Raw genomic sequence first — 6,000 nt, 5'->3', positions numbered from 1 at the left:
CGCCTTCCGAGTGGGCCCGGGCCCCCATACCCGGATCGCATAAAAATTTTATGGGCCATTAAATACGACCTAAGGAACCATAGTCCCCGCCCCGCCATGATCGTTGCTCATGTTTTGCATTTTACGGCCAAAAAACTAGAATTCCACCCAATTCCCATATTTTCATGTGTTATAGCCCACGACTTACGAGTTGGCCGGGCCACCCAGACTCGGATAACCTAAAATTTTTCCGAGCCATGAAATACGACCTAAATAACCATAGTCACTACCCTTCCATGAATGTTCCTTTTGTTTTTGCGTTTTACGGCCAAAAAGCAAGAATATCGCCTGATTCCCATATTTTCGTGTGCTATAGCCCATGCCTTCCCAGTGGGTAGGGTCCCCCGGAGCCGGATCGCCTACAAATTTTCCAGGCCATCAAATATGACCTAAGGAACCATGGTCACTGCCCTGCCATGACCTTTCCTAATTTTTTGTATTTTATGGCCAAAAAACTAGAATTCCACCCGATTCCCATATTTTTGTGTGCTATAGCCCACGCCTTCCAAGTGGTCACGGGACCCCCGGACCCCGATCACCTAAAGTTTTTTCGGGCCAACAAATAATACCTAAGGAACCATAGTCATCGCCCTGCCATGATCGTTCCTCATTTATTTGCATTTTAGGGCCCCAAAACTTGAATTTCGCCCGATTCCCATATTTTCGTGTGCTATAGCCCCCTCCTTCCGAGTGGGCCCAGGCAACGCGGACCCGGATCACCTAAAGTTTTTTCGGGCCATAGAATACGACCTAAGGAACTATAGTTACCGCCCCGCCATGACCGTTCTTCATTTGTTTTGTGTTTTACGGCCAAAAAACTAGAATTCCGCCTGATTCCTATATTTTCGTGTGTTATAACCCACGCCTTCTGAGTGGGCCCGGGCCATCCAATACGACCTAAGGAACCATAGTCACCGTCCCGCCATGATCGTTGCTCATGTTTTGCATTTTACGGCAAAAAAGGTAGAATTCTGCCCGCTTCCCATATTTTTGTGTGTTATAGCCCACGCCTTCCGATTTGGCCGGGCCACCCAGACTCGGGTCGCCTAAAAATTTTCCAGACGCTAGAATACGACCTAAGGAACCATAGTCATCGTCCTGCCATATCTGTTCCTTAGTTTTAGCTTTTTCGGCCATAAAACTTGAATTCCGCTCGATTCCCATATAATCGTGTGCTATCACGCCTTCCAAGTGGTCCCGAAACCCCTGGAACCCGATCGCCTAAAATTTTTTCGGGCTATCAAATACGACCTAAGGAACCATAGTCACCGCCCCGCCATGACCTTTCCTCATGTTTTGCAATTTACGGCCAAAAAACTAGAATCCGCCCGATTCCTATATTTTCGTGTGTTGTAACCCACGCCTTCCAAGTGGTCCCGGGACCCCGGAACCCGATCGTCTAAAATTTTTCCAGGCCGTCAAATATGACCTAAGGAACCATAGTCACCGCCCCGCCATGACCTTTCCTCATTTTTGCATTTTACGGCCAAAAAACTAGAATTCTGCCCGATTCCCATATTTTCTGCGTTGTAGCCCACGCCTTCCAAGTGGTCCCGGGACCCCCCGGAACCCGATCGCCTAAAATTCTTTCAGGCCATCAATTACGACCTAAGGAACCATAGTCACCGCCCCGCCATGACCGTTCCTCGTCTTTTTGCGTTTTACTGCCAAAAAACTAGAATTTCGCCCGATACCCATATTTTCGTGTGATATAGCCCACACCTTCCCAGTGGGTAGGGCCTACCGGAGCCGGATCACATAAAATTTTTCTGGGCCATCCAATACGACCTAAGGAACCATAGTCCCTGCCCCGCCATGAACGTCCCTCGTTGTTTTGCATTTTACGGCCAATAAACTAGAATTTCGCCTGATTCCCATATTTTTCTATGCTATAGCCCACGCCTTCCAAGTGGGTAGGGCCCCCCGGAGCCGGATCGCCTAAAAATTTTTCGGGCCATGAAATACGACCTAAGGTACCAAAGTCACTGCCCCGCCATGAATGTTCCTCGTTCTTTTGCGCTTTACTGCCAAAAACTAGAATTCCGTCCTCGATTCCCATATTTTCGTGTGCTATAGCCCACGCCTTCCGAGTGGGCCTGGCCCCCCGGACTCGGATAGCCTATAATTTTTCTGGGCCATCAAATACGGCCTAAAGATTCATAGTCACCGCCCCGCCATGACCGTTCCTCATTTGTTTTGGCGTTTTACGGCCAAAAAACTAGAATTTCGCCTGATTCCCATATTTTCATGTGCTATAGCCCAAGCCTTCCAAGTGGGTAGGGCCCCCAGAAGCCGGATCGCCTAAAACTTTTTCGGGCCATCAAATACGACCTAAGGAACCATAGTCACCACCCTGCCATGACCTTTCCTCATTTATTAAATTTTACGGCAAAAAAACTAGAATTCTGCTCGATTCCCATATTTTCGTGTGCTATAGACCACGCCTTCCAAGTGGTCCTAGGACCCCCGGAACTCGATCGCCTAAAATTTTTTAGGGCCATCAAATACGACCTAAGGAACCATAGTCACCTCCCTACCATGACTGTTCCTCATTTTTTGCATTTTTCGGCCAAAAAACTAGAATTCCGCTCGATTCCCATATTTTCGTGTGCTATAGCCAACGCCTTCTGAGTGGGCCGGGACCCCCGGACTCGGATCGCCTAAAAACTTTTTGGACCATCAAATATGACCAAAAGAACCATAGTCACCGCGCCACCATGACCATTCCTCATTTTGTTGTGTTTTCCGGCCATAAAGTTAGAATTCCGCCCGATTCCCATATTTTCGTGTGCTATAGCCCACTCCTTCCGAGTGGGCCAAGGCAACCCCGGATCGCCTAAAAACATTTTGGGCCATAAAATAGGACCTAAGGTACCATAGTCACCGCCCCTCCATGAACATTCCTCGTTGTTTTGCATTTTACGGCCAAAAAATTAGACTTCCACCCGATTCCCATATTTTCGTGTGCTATAGCCTACGCCTTCCGAGTAGGCCTGGGCCCCCTGACCCGGATCGCCTAAAATTTTTCCAGGCCATCAAATATGACCGAAGGAACCATAGTGACCGCCCCGCTATGATTGTTCCTCATTATTTGCATTTTACGGCAAAAAAATTAGAATTCCGCCCGATTCTCATATTTTCGTGTGCTATAGCCCACGCCATCCGAGAACTCGGATAGCCTAAATTTTTTTTGGGACATCAAATATGACCTAAAGAACCATAGTCACCGCCCTGCCATCACCCTTCCTCGTTATTTTGCGTTTTACGGCCAAAAAACTAGAATTTCGCCCGATTCCCATATTTTCGTGTGCTATAGCCCATGCCTTTCTAGTGGGTAGGGCCCCCCGGAGCCGGATTGCCTAAAGATTTTTCGGGCCATCAAATACGACCTAAGGAACCATAGTCACCGCCTCGCCATGACCATTCCACATCCGGGCTATCAATTAGTCACCGCCCCGCCATGATCGTTCCTCATGTTTTTCATTTTACGGCCAAAAAACTAGAATTCCACTCGATTCTCATATTTTCATGTGCTATAGCCCACACCTTCTGAGTGGGCAGGGCCCCCGGGACTCGGATAACCTATAATTTTTCTGGGCTATCAAATACGACCTAAAGAACCATAGTCACCTCCCCCGCCATGACCGTTCCTCATTTTTTTGGGTTTTCATGTGCTATAGCCCACGCCTTCCTAATGGGTAGGGCCCCCCGGAGCCGGATCGCCTAAAAAATTTTCAGGCCATCAAATACAACCTAAGGAACCATAGTCACCGCCCCGCCATGACCTTTCCTCATTTTTTGCATTTTACGGCGAAAAAACTAGAATTCCGCCCGATTCCCATATTTTCGTGTGCTATAGCCCACGCCTTTTAAGTGGTTTCGGGACCCCCGGAACCCGATCGCCTAAAATTTTTCTTGACAAAAAATACGACCTAAGGAACCATAGTCACCGACCCGCCATGACCTTTCCTCATTTTTTGCATTTTACAGCCAAAAAACTAGAATTTTGCCCGATTCCCATATTTTCGTGTGGTATAGCCCACGCCTTCCAAGTGGTCGCGGGACCCCCGGAATCCGATCGCCTAAAATTTTTCCGGGCCATCAAATACAACCTAAGGAACCATAGTCACCGCCCCACCATGATCGTTCCTCATTTTTTGCATTTTTCGGCCAAAAACCTAGAATTCCGCTCGATTCCCATATTTTTGTGTTCTATAGCCCACGCCTTCCAAGTGGGCCGGGCCCCCGGACTCGGATCGCCTAAAATTATTCTGGGCCATCAAATACGACCTAAAGAACCATAGTCACCACTCCGCCATGACCGTCCCTTATTGTTTTGCGTATTACGGCCAAATAACTAGAATTCCGCCTGATTCCCATATTTTCGTGTGCTATAGCACACTTCTTCCGAGTGGGCTCGGGCAACCCCGGACCCGGATCGCCTAAAAGTTTTTCCGGGTCATCAAATAAGACCTAATGTACCATAGTTACCGCCCCTCTATGAACATTCCTCATTTATTTGCGTTTTACGGCCAAAAAACTAGACTTCCTCCCGATTCCCATATTTTCGTGTGCTATAGCCCACGCCTTCCGAGTAGGCCCGGGCCCCCAGACCTGGATCGCATAAAAAATTTTCAGGCCATCAAATACGACCAAAGGAACTATAGTGACCGCCCCGCCATGATCGTTCCTCATTATTTGTGTTTTACGGCCAAAAAATTAGAATTCCGCCTGATTCCCATATTTTCGTGTGTTATAGCCCACGCCTTCCGAGTGGGCCGGGCCCCCGGACTCGGATTGCCTAAAAATTTTATGGGCTATCAAATACGACCAAAACTACCATAGTCACCTCCCCGCCATGACCGTTCATCGTTCTTTTTGCGTTTTAAGGCAAAAAAACTAGAATTTCGCCTGATTCCCATATTTTAGTGTGCTATAGCCCACGCCTTCCAAGTGGTCCTAGGACCACCGGAACCCGATCGCCTAAAATTTTTCCGGGCCATCAAATACGACCTAAGGAACCATAGTCACCACCTCTCCAAGATCGTTCCTCATGTTTTGCATTTTTCGGCCAAAAAACTAGAATTTCGCATGTTTCCCATAGTTTCTTGTTCTATAGCCCACACCTTCCCAGTGGGTAGGGCCCCCCGGAGCGGGATCGCCTAAAATTTTTTCGGGCCATCAAATACGACCTAAGGAACCACAGTCACTGCTCGTCCATGATCATTCCTCATTGTTTGCATTTTACGGCAAAAAAACTAGAATTTTGCCCAATTCCCAAATTTTCGTGTGCTATAGCCCACGCCTTCCAAGTGGTCCCGGGACCCCCGGAACCCGATCGCCTAAAAAATTTTCGGGCCATCAAATACGACCTAAGGAACCAAAGTCACCGCCCCGTCATGATCGTTCCTCATGTTTTGCATTATTTCGGCCAAAAAACTAGAATTTTGCCCGATTACCATATTTTCGTGTGCTATAGCCCACTCATTCCAAGTGGGCCCGGGCAACCCCGGAAAACCCCGGACCCGGATCGCGTAAAAAAATTTCGGGCCACCAAATAGGACCTAAGGTACCATAGACACCGCCCCGCCATGAACATTCTTCGTTTTTTGCAATTTACGGCCAAAAAATTGACTTCCACCCGATTCCCATATTTTCGTTTGCTATAGCCCACACCTTCCGAGTAGGCCCGGGCCCCCTGACCCGGATTGCCTAAAATTTTTCCAGGCCATCAAATACGACCAAAGGAACCATAGTGAACACCCCGCCATAATCGTTCCTCATTATTTGCATTTTACGGCCAAAAAATTAGAATTCTGCCCGATTCCCATATTTTCGTGTGCCTTCCGAGTGGGCCGGCCCCCCCGGACTCGGATAGCCTAAATTTTTTTCTGAGCCATCAAATACGACCTAAAGAACCATAGTCACCGCCACTCCATGAATGTTCCTCATTTTTTGTGT

This window comes from Nicotiana tabacum, chromosome 19 (assembly GCF_000715075.1).
Source record: "Nicotiana tabacum cultivar K326 chromosome 19, ASM71507v2, whole genome shotgun sequence".
Classification (NCBI taxonomy): Eukaryota; Viridiplantae; Streptophyta; class Magnoliopsida; order Solanales; family Solanaceae; genus Nicotiana; species Nicotiana tabacum.
The sequence above is the reverse complement of the archived record's forward strand: the minus strand, read 5'-3'. Positions refer to the sequence as shown.